Below are 11,882 nucleotides of genomic sequence, written 5' to 3' on the forward strand. Positions count from 1 at the left end.
TTACCTGCACCAGTTTGTGAATTCAGGATGCAACCATTAAAAATATTGCCATGTTTTTGATAAGCTTACGTATATACAAAAATAAAGATGAACATCACGTTCACATACTGCACACAATCCTTCTTGCCGTGTGAGAAGGCAAAGCATATTGATCTTTTGTTCCAGGTGTTGATAAAGTCTATATTGGACTTCCACCAGGAAGAGGAGATTATTAAAACATGGCCTGAAGCAAAAAGCAGTTTAAGAAATTAGTCAATTTTCTATGCACGTGAAAAGCCAAAGTGCAACTTAGAGGTAAAGGATCAAGAGAAATGGACTACAGTGGGAAGATACAATTCAACACCCATTTTAGGTCAAGTCAAAGTTTATTGCCATATGAACAAGTACAAGTACGCACAGGTGCAATGAAAAACTTACTTGCAGCAGCATCACAGGCATGTAGCATCTTATAAACAGCATCCACAAGAAAAACATAAATTAAGCACAATTTTTACAAGAAAGAACACAATTAGAACAAAAATAAACAAAGTCCATTTTTGAGAATGAAATTATTATTTGTGGAAAACGTATGCAATGTAGGAAGCAGAAAATTGCAGATGTGAGGAACATCTGCTGAGAGTGAGAGCTGAGAAACACAATTAAGGCTTTACTGACAATGTGATTTGTCTTGCAGAGAGTCTCATATATAAATGATGAAATAAAGGGGGTGATAGTAAACTGATCTGCTTCCTATAGGTAGCAGGTCCAAGAACCGAGCTCTGTGAACTATCCCCTCAGCTTCATGTCCCACCTCTACCTGCTGCTATTCACCAGTGTTTCACCAAGTGAAGAATGCCACTGGGATTATTGTCAGATGCACAAGTACATGTCTGCACAGGAGCAATGGGCGAGGTGGAACATCTGGAGGTGCATCACCAGAAGGATGTTCCTTCTCTAACGTGACTTCTTTGTGAAGCTCTTGATGCCAAGAAGGACTTAGAAGAAAGAGAAAAGAAACAAGTTTAGGATGGAGCTATGTTTGCGGGTGTCTGTCTTCAAATTGCAACTTGAAAATGGAATGGTGCCTGGAGAAGGACCAGCTCTGTGACATGCCAGTGCCACCACAATCTTCTCCACAGTTGACAGGCAGCAATAAAACCAGAAAATGCCATCTCACTTAAGAGGTGCTCCCTCACTTTAATTAGAGCTTGGAAAGGAAGCCGACTGCTAGACAAGTGGTTTGGGCAGGCCACCCAGTCCCCGATGTGGATGGTTGGGCGGCCCATCTATCCTGTGGGAAAGGGCACCTGGGAGTTAAAAACTGCTCAGTGTCGCACTCACGTCAGGAGGCTTTCCGCCAATCAGTGCCACTCATTAAACTCAAGGGTCTTCTGGTTTGGTTGGTGTACAGCATAGGACGGTACGTTTCTAAATCTGTTTCTGATCACAAGGCAGGTGTTCCTTGAGGGTGATAATGGGTTCTTTTATGGGTGATACATTGCCATGTAAATTTTCACAAGCTGTAAGCATTAGCAAATCATAAAGTTATAGATAATTGAATTATCTGAATCTACAAAACACATCTCCAGAAAAGCAATGTGACCCAGAGAGTAATTCCTAACCAGTAGCAAACATGTTGGCTGCGAAATTTGGTTCTGCAGCACACTGTGGGTTCAGCAATAGATCCAATGCAGTGTCCAGTTTATGGGCAGACATTGTGGTTCAGGCTGTGCTGGATGATAAGTTAGTGAGGGCATGATTGTGTGTTCAGCTAACGTGTTCTGGAAATGTTCAGTTTCAGCCGAATGGGCAGCGTGTGATGGCAATCTGTGCTGCTTGCCAATTGGCATCAGCGCTGTCATCTTGAAGCTCACTGCCCCCATCTACTTCTCTCCCAAGGTGCATCACAACACAAATCCTGCAGAAGTAGACACCCAAAGTGCACATCAACTACGTGCTGTAACTCTACAAATGTTGGTGCTTTCTAGAGTTCTTTAAAGTTGCTGAGGTTTACACAGAGAAGTATGGAAGGTGTGGAAGGACCTTGCCCTAAATTCAAGGCTTTGGCACAAAGCAGTTGCTTTCATAACTGTGTGACTGCTGCACATTCCCCTTGGAGTGTAGCATGACAGGGAGAATGAATAGAGGATATGTAGAGCTGCCAGAAGAAGGAGGAGGAAAGAAAGAAGAGTTCTCAGCAGTTGGCCATATCCACCTCAATTGCCCAAGGAGCATCTGTGAGGAACAGTGAGGAACATCTGCACTTCAGTTAAAATGACCTCTCTGAAATCGGCTATCTGCTACAGCCACAACTGCAACATCAGAGCAGGGCAAAACTGCACTGCTAATGATTATCAAGATTGTTGTGGTTGTAATTTTTAGAGCAGCAGAGATGCTGTAGATATTTGCAATATTTCACAATTTTCATCCATTTTAGTGCAAGAAAGGTGGCTGACTCAACTATAATTAACTCTCTCTTGCCAGGGTGTATGTACTGATATCTGAGGTGATATTATTTTCTTGAAGAACTTGCAACCTCTGTGCTTAACGCACTGTTGTTCTGTGACTCTTCAACGGTAGTTAAGTCTATGTTGAAATCAGGAATAGATTCATCACCACACAACACCTTGCTGTGAATATCTGATCAGCTTGGATAATTCTGACCTTATTTCAAATGCTTATTAAATACCTTTATGGACAATAGACTTGGACCACTTGTACTATTGAACAAGCCCCTCCTGATCTTTTATTTATCAATAGTTGTAAAATTGTAATAGTGAGGCATGATGGGAAGCTTGACTAAATAAGAGTTAAGAAATCATGTACCTAGTATGTAAACCATCCAAGTGCTGTTGTTTCTGTTAATTGCAATAAAGAACTTTGGTTTTATAATTATCAGAGGAGCTACTTCAGAATTGAGATAGGATGAAAATACCTTTCTGTTGAAGTGACTCTTTCTGTGCAGAGATCTTCGGTGCAATTAGTTGTCTGTTTATTGCTTGAAAAGATGCAAACAAAGGCAACTTTGATCAAATCTGTCTGTTGAATACATTGATGGAGACAAGGAGATATGAGCAGTTATTCATGAGATTGGAAGGATGCAGGGAGACTGGGATAGGAATGTGTGAATGAGCTGTGTGAGGGAGATCATGGTAAACGATGGCCCAACCACTGTGAGTGCTGACCTGGGTGAAGCTAAAAGCTCACCTAGTAGCTTAGTGACGTAAGCGGGTAGCACGCAAACAGTTTAAAAAGAAGACTGCTATATCCAGTGGGGAGCGGGCAGCAGAGTGACAGGGAGCAGAGTGATTGGGCTTTGGCTCAATGGGCTTGGGCGAGAATGGGTAAGAGGTGAGATTTATAGAGCGGGGGGTAAGTTACTAGTTTATTTATTTTAGTATCATTAGACAGTGCCATAGCAGTATGCATCTGGGATTAGCTTTATGTTTGGAGTGCCAAATGTGGGGACCCTGGGAGACTACCAGCCTCCCCGAGGACTACATCTGTGCAAAGTGCATTGAGATGTGGCTCCTCAGGGATTGTGTTAGGGACCTGGAGCTGCAGCTCGATGACCTTTGGCTGATTAGGGAGAGTGAGGAGGAGACAGACAGAAGCTACGAAGAATTTGTAGAGAGTACCTCTGTGGCGGTCCCCCTCAAAAATCAGTATCTCATTTTAGATTCTGTTGGAGAGGATGACCCGACAGAGGAAGACCACAGCAATTGGGAGTTTGGCACCATGCCTGGTGCCATGGTCCAGTGGGCAAGGAGAAGTGCAATGGTCATTGGGGATTCTATAGTGAGGGGAACAGATAAGAGATTCTGCAAACCCGACAACAATACCCGGATGGTGTGTTGCCTCCCTGGTGCCAGGGTACGGGATGTCTCGGACCAGGTCCAGAATATTCTGAGGGGAGAGGGTGATCAGCCAGAAGTCTTGGTACATGTAGGTACCAATAACAAAGGTAGAAAAAGAGAGGAGGTCCTGAAGGAAGATTACAAGGAGCTAGGAAGAAGGTTGAGAAGCAGGACCTCCTCGGTAGTAATCTCAGGATTACTACCTGTGCCATGTGCTAATGAAAGTAAGAATAGCAGGATCAGGCAGATGAATGCGTGGCTGAGTAACTGGTGCAGGGGGCAGGGCTTCAAATTCTTGGATCATTGGGACCTTTATTGGGAGAGGTATGACCTACTCACAAAGGATGGGTTACACCTGATCTCCAAGGGGTCCAATATCCTGGTGGGAATATTTAATATAGCTGTTGGGGAGGGTTTAAACTAATTTGGCAGGGGGAAGGAAACCAGGATGTTAGGAGAGGAAGAGGTATATATGAACAAGTCCAAGACAGCATGCAGTGAAGATGATAAGAAGGACAGGCAGCTGAAAAGACAGGATAATTTGCTGAACAACAGAAATACAGCAAAATCGGTAGCAGATATTGGTCTAAATGTACTCTATTTAAATGCACGTAGCAGTAGAAATAAAGTGGATAACCCAGTGGTACAGCTACAGATTAAAAAATACGACATTGTGGCAGTCACCGAATCATGGCTTTATGACGGATGTGATTGGGAACTGAATGTCCAGGGGTACACAGGTTATAGGAAAGATAGGCAGGTAGGCAGAGGGGGTGGTGTGGTCCTGATGGTTAGTAATGATATAAAATCAATAGACAGAAGGGACATAGGGTCAGAAGAAGTGGAATCCTTATGGGTGGAGCTAAGAAATGGCAAGGGTAAAAGGACAATAATAGCAGTTATATATAGGCCCCCTAACAGCAGCCGGGATGTGGACTAGAAGTTACAGTTAGAAATAGAAAAAGTGTGTCAGAGAGACAATGTCAAGATAATTATGGGGGATTTTAACATGAAGGTGGATTGGGAAAGCCAGGAAGGCAATGGGTCTCAGGAGAGCGAGTTTGTGGAGTGTCTATGGGATGGCTTTTAGGAGCAACTTGTTGATGAGCCCACCAGGGGATCGGCTGTTTTGGATTGGGTGCTGTGTAGTGAACCAGAGGTGATTAAGGAACTAAAGGTAAAGGAACCATTAGGAACTAGCGACCACAATATGATTGAGTTCAGTTTCAAATTTGAAAAGGAGAAGCTGATATCAGATGTGCCAATATTTCAGTGGAACAAAGGAAATTACAGTGTCATGAGAGAGTAACTGGCCCAAATTGATTGGAAGAGTAAGCTAGTTGGAGGGACGGCAGAGCAGAAATGGATAGAATTTCCACAAGAAATAAGGAAAATGCAGGATAGATATATTCCAAGGACAAAGATTATGAATGGAAAAATGGCACAAATGTGGACAATGAGAGAGGTGAAGGCTAAAATAAAAGCAAAAGGGAGGGCATACAAGGAAGCAAAAATTAGTGGGAAAACAGAAGACTGGGAAACTTTTAAAAACTTACAGAAAGAAACTAAGAAGGTCATTAGGAAAGAAAAGATGAATTATGAAAGGAAGTTGGCAGATAACATTCAAAAAGATACTAAGAGTTTTTTTAAATATATGAAGAGTAAAAGAGAGACACGGGTTGATATAGGACCAATTAAAAACAGTGCGGGAGAGATTATAATGAATAACAAAGAGATGACAGAGGAATGAAATGAGTATTTTGCATTGGTCTTCACTGTGGAGGACATCAGCAATATACCGGACAGTCAGGGGTCTCAGGGGATAGAACTGAGTTCAGTCAAGATTACTAGAGAGAAGGTGCTAGGGAAGATAAGTGGACTAAAGACAGATAAGTCTCTTGGACCGGATGAGGTGCACCCCCAGGTTCTGAAGGAGGTGGCCTTAGAGATTGCGGAGGCATTGGTGATAGTTTTCCAGGAATCAATAGACTCCGGCATGGTTCTGGAGGACTGGAGGGTCACAAATGTAGTTCTGCTGAAAGGTGGAAGGCAGCATAAAGGAAATTACAGACCTATTAGTCTGACATCAGTGGTGGGAAAGTTATTGGAATGGAAAGGATGAGGTTATGCAATACCTAAGAGGTGCAAGGCAAGATAGGTCCAAGCCAGCATGGTTTCGTGAAGGGAAGATCCTGCCTGACCAACCTATTGGAGTTTTTTGAGGAAATCTCAGGTAGGATGGCTAAGGGAGAGGCTGTGGATGTTGTGTATTTAGACTTTCAAAAGGCCTTCGACAAGGTGCCGCACAAGAAGTTGATTAATGAGAGCTCATGGAATTACAGGTAGGATATTAGAATGGGTGGAGCATTGGCTGGTAGGCAGAAAGCAAAGGGTGGGAATAAAGGGATCCTGTTCTGGTTGGCTGCTGGTTACTAGTGGTGTTCCGCAGGGGTCGGTGTTGGGGCCGCTTCTTTTTACTTTGTACATTCATGATTTGGATTATGGAGTAAATGGTTTTGTGGCTAAGTTTGCAGATGACACCAAGGTAGGTGGAGGAGTAGGGAGTATTGAGGAGACAGGAAGGTTGCAGAGAGACTTAGATAGTTTAGGAGAATGGGCAAAGAAATGGCAGATGAGATTCAATGTTGAGAAATGTGTAGTTGTACACTTTGGAAAAAGAAATAAACGGGCAGATTATTATCTAGATGGGGAGAGAATTCAAAGTACAGAAGTACAAAGGGACTTGGGGGTACTCATGCAGGATACCCTAAAGGTTAACCACCAGGTCGGATCGGCGGTAAGGAAAGCGAATGCTATGTTGGCATTCATTTCGAGAGGTATAGTGTATAGAAGTGAGGAAGTGATGATGAGGCTCTATGGGGGCACGGGTGAGGCCTCATTGGAATACTGTGTGCAGTTCTGGGCCCCTTATCTTATGAAGGATGTACTGATGTTGGAGAGGGTTCAGAGGAGATTTACAAGGATGATTCCCGGAATGAAAGGGCTTACTTATGATGAGCGTTTGTCGGCTCTTGGACTGTACTCACTGGAGTACAGAAGAATGAGAGGGGACCTCATAGAAACATTTAGAATGTTGAAAGGACTGGACAGAGTAAATATGGCCAAGCTGTTTCCCTTGGTGGGTGAGTCCAGGACTAGAGGGCACAATCTTAGAATTAGAGGGTACTGGTTTAAAACAGAAATGAGGAGAAATTTCTTTAGCCAGAGGGTAGTGAAATTATGGAATTCTTTGCCACGTACAGCTGTGGAGGCCCAGTCATTGGGGGCGTTTAAAGAGGAGATTGATAGGTATCTAATTAGCCAAGGTATCAAGGGATATGGGGATAAGGCCAGAAATTGGGGCTAGATAGGAATAGTTTTAGTTTAGCTCATGGAGCAGACTTGATGGGCCGAATGGCCTACTTCTGCTCCTTTGTCTTGTGACCTTGTGATCTTAACAGCTGTGGCAGTTTTGACCACAGGAGTCAATGAAATCAACTAGAGTTCAATCCTTATGTTTATCCACAACAGCATTCAATGTTTATCTTTTCTCAGTTACTGTCTCTCACCTCCAGGATATTATTGGCCACAAAAAATATTTCTATCCTCTCCAAGTAGAGCATGAACAATTCACATTCCTTATATACTTGATTATAAAATCTGTTAATGCTTGAGCTGCCTCTTTATTTAATGGTGTCCAGTCCTCAAGACTCCGGCGTGTTTGAACTTTATATTCAGTGTGTCCCTCTATACATGGGTCACTTTAATTTTTACTTTAAAGTCTGTTGGTGTAACTTTAGGAGCAAGTATTGCTGTGCTACTGCTGCAGTCTGCAGTCCCCTCTCTGAATTGACCCATTTGTACCCCTCCTTCTTTGTACTGAGCCTGCACTTGGGCACTATAAGTCAGAGCTGTTTTATGCTATTTCTGTTCTTTCACCTCACAACCACAGAGATATTTTTCAGAATCCCATGATGGGAAATTCTCTTCAGATATAGTGACAAGTTTTTTGCTTGAAGAATTTTCCCAGCTTTGTTGATCTGTGTCAGACCTGAAGACTATCCTCACCACCTATTGTAATGTATTAGCAGTAGAGATTATCTTCGAAGTGTTAGCAAGTTCTGACCGCAATATGAAACAGGAGTCCAGGAGTTTCAAAACAAGGATGTCTGTTCTGGTCAAACAGCATGGCACACCAGCACATGATATTAATGCCCTACATACATATGAACACATTGTTATCTTCCATAACCAACTGTTTACTTAATTATTACACATAAATACACAACAGAGCCATCTGCAGAATAACTCATGTGACTGCACTTTCCGGGAGCACCCATTAGCTGATCCTTCTGTCCTGGCTGCAGGTCTCCTTGCTCAGTGTCTCAGCATGTGCAGACTTTGCCTGTAAGGTATCTTGAAATTACTTGGTGTCAGTACCTGAGATGATGATGGTGAGGGTTGAATGGGGTGACAGTGTCTTCACCTAGGATGGGAAAAGTTGCATGTGTACGTCATCCACAGCTTATAAATCAGAAGTGATGGTAGACTTAGAGGGATCCAGGATGTGAGAAGGTTCAGGTATGAGCAGATTGTTACTTATGATGGATTCAGCCTGCCACTTGTGATGGGTCAGCCATGGTTTTTGACATTGCACCATCTCCTCCAGGGTTTGGAAAGATGACAGAGCTACACCTAAACCACTCCAGTTGTTGCTTGATGCACTTGCATCATTTTGTCCTATAACAGAGAAGGAAATGTATCTTTCAGTCTTGCACAATGCATTTAAGCAAAGTAACTTTCATATATGAAAGTCTTGGAGAAGTGCTAATCATGTAATTGGTGCAATGGAACCAGTTAGGTATGGGTCCTCATCCATAGAGAGTATTGGATGGTAGGCGAGTGACTGGGGTGAGGTACATTGATGGATGTGACATTTGAAGATGTATTCACTGGGGCCTGACCACATGGTCAATGATGCTCTTGTGGCACTGTTGTTAGGTACTTGAGGCTTGACTTCTGACAGTTACCTCATCAGGTATCTGTTCTTGCCACGTTAATAGAGTTTAAATGGCAAGCCGTCTGAACCTCAATGGATGCCTAGAATTTGGATTGTGCTGCACTATGTTCTTTGTACCCTGCCATCCATGTAAAATGAAAAATCAGATGTCATTGAAAATTGAGGCCTTTGTGTGAGTTGCACAAAGTCCATGATTTTTGTTCCAGAGTGCTTATGCTGACACACACAGCACTATGCACAGTGGTGTTCAGAGGGATGCAATGCCCACTGGATACCTCTTCCATAGTATTCCGCCTCCTAGTATGGCCCAAACCATCCCTGGGCCTGATGGTGGAGCAAATTTCTCAGCAACCTTGAAGCCTGCTTCAGTGAAAGGTAAGAGGGGGTTGCCCAAGCAGGTCCCAGGCTGGCACTGAAATCCTAACTGAGCTAAGTCCCAGTTAAGATTGGTACTTACCTGGCTCTCCTACTGGCAACCCAAAGAGGGACCTCCACTTCCCAACATTCATGATCCTTGCCCACAGCACCCCTCTATCAACATGGCAAGGACCACCTACCAATCCAACCTGATCATCCAACACACCGATCATGCCCCCACAAGACCCCAACCATGACCTCTCTTCGAACATGACCACCAATTCCAATTGCATTAATTAATTTTACCTCTTCCTGGATAATCAATCCTACCTCCCAGTCTCCCAGTCCAAATCCTAACTACTCAACCTCTCCCCCTCTATCCTTCTGTCCTACTAACAACTATCAGTCCTACACACCACAGATCCCTGGCAGCTCATCCTCACACCCACTCCCGCTCCTCTCCCGTTGATTGGTCCAAAAACTCCTTCTCATCTCTAACCCTTTCCATTCCTAATCCTGGCCCTCTGTCTGCTATGTTTCTTGGACCCAGCTCTGCCTGTGTCCCATGTACTATTGAAGTTCCTAGCAGCAGACCCTTGAAAAATATATGTCTGTTGGCCTGCTGTGAAATGACTGCTTAACGTGCCTTTACAGGCACTGACCAATATCCAGGCATCTATCCATCCTATCCACCTTCTCCACTAAGGCTTCTATTGCAGTGTCTTGGAGCCTGTACTCTCCCATGTTGTGCCACTCTTGGTGGTTTTCCAGGTCAGCTTCAGTGGTAGGAAGCCTGAAAGCATCTGCAGGCTGGGTTAACGATATTCAGGCTAGTTTTATGTGGTGTCAGCTACTTATAATATTGCCACCCTACTGAACCATGTGGTCAACAAACAGTGTGTTTGGTGTTGGCTGCATTCAGCAGCAATACTCATGAGGAGACTGCACAGCTTTCAGAAATGATTGATTTAGCCACCACTTTTCCTTGTAGTAAAGTAAGACATTGAAAAGTACCAATAATCCATAGCTCAACTCTGAACTTTTCAATTATTTAAGGTTTTTTTGTTAGTGTTATTGATTGGTAAAATCAAGTATTATTTGTCGTTAAAAAATCAGATAAGTGCATCAATTTTCAGGTTCGTTTTATTCTGAAAATAAATTGGTAACTGCGCACTCAAAGTGTTTCTTTGCCACTTGCATTTTAATTCATTTGGGCTTTCTTCCCCATCATTCATCCATCCTGACTGACCCCATCACATTACTTTCTGTTTTCTATTACATGACCAAATGCAGTTGGTCAGTAAGCTTTGCAAAATATTTGCATTTTAAAGGCTACATTCTTAAATCAAATGCATTGTTGATATTACAAGATATGACAAAACAGCAATCTATAAAACATTTCAACTGGGTTTGTTTTATTAGCTAATATCTGCAAAAATGCAATAAGTAAAATAAAGGAAAATAAAACACCTTTCTACATTTATCTGTGCATTGCACAAGCACGGAAGTCAGGAACAGGCTGCTGTTAGCCAGCAGTTCTTTGCAGACTTGCAGCAGAAGATCGATATGATTTAGTTCTATTGCTCCAATGGCTCCGCCCCTGCCTGCACTTGAAACACAAGGCTGGGAGCATCGGGAACAGGCGTGGTGCAATTAGTCCCTTGTTCAACAGTTCAGTGACTGCACACCTTTGACCCATTTCTCTTTTTAATATCTTTGGTCACAAAAAACTCTCAGTTTCAGATTCAAAATTAACAACTGAGCAAGCACAGCTGCCATTTGGGCAAGGAAGCTTCAAACTTCTATGATGCTTTGCACGTAGAATTGTTGTCTAACTGCACTCTAAAAGACCTGGCTCTAATTTTTAAATTCTCCCCATTAATTCTCGACTCTCCAGTCAATGGAAGTAATTTCTCTCTATCTATTTAAGTTCCCCTTAATATATTGAAAACTTCAAACAAATCAACCTTTAACTTTCTAAACTGCAGAGAATGCAACTTGTTCTCTTTGCAGTTTAACCCCTTGAGTGCAGGTAACAACTTGGTAAATGTATATTGCACTTCTTCCAAGCTCACAAATAAACAAGCTAAGAGAGAAAGAGAATATACAAGTTTGACTGCTTGTTCCATTGTTATATGACCGTCTTGGATTCTGATGTAAGCTGGGAACCAACTTGGGTTTTGTGGTACTATATAGTCATGTAGTCCAAGGGAGGTTTGGTGGTGACAGAAGAGACTGCAGATGCTGAAATCTGGAGCAGCAAACAAGATCCTGGAGGAACTCAGTGGGTCAGGCAACATCTGTGCAGGGAAATGGACAGTTGAAGTTTCAGGTCGAGAACCTTTGGGGAGCCTCTGCTGGCCGTTGATGGAGTAACAGCTATTTGCTGCTGCTCTCACTATAGCTAACCTTTTCAACCCGATTTGAAATTCTTCCTTTTCACCCTCGGTAGTAAATTTAAACGTGATTTTATCTTATTATGAATACAAGGGGTGCTAAGGCTATGAACACCACTACCGAAGATGTTCCTCCTGCAACTCTGGAAGTTATTTTTGAGCAGCTTCAACAACTTAATGCCAAATTCGATTCTTTTCAAAGAAGCCTGGAAGATCATGAAGGACGAATTGAAGTGAACGAAGCCTCTCTTTCGGTCTTGGATGGGAAAATTG

Source organism: Pristis pectinata, chromosome 2 (assembly GCF_009764475.1).
Source record: "Pristis pectinata isolate sPriPec2 chromosome 2, sPriPec2.1.pri, whole genome shotgun sequence".
In the NCBI taxonomy this organism is placed as follows: Eukaryota; Metazoa; Chordata; class Chondrichthyes; order Rhinopristiformes; family Pristidae; genus Pristis; species Pristis pectinata.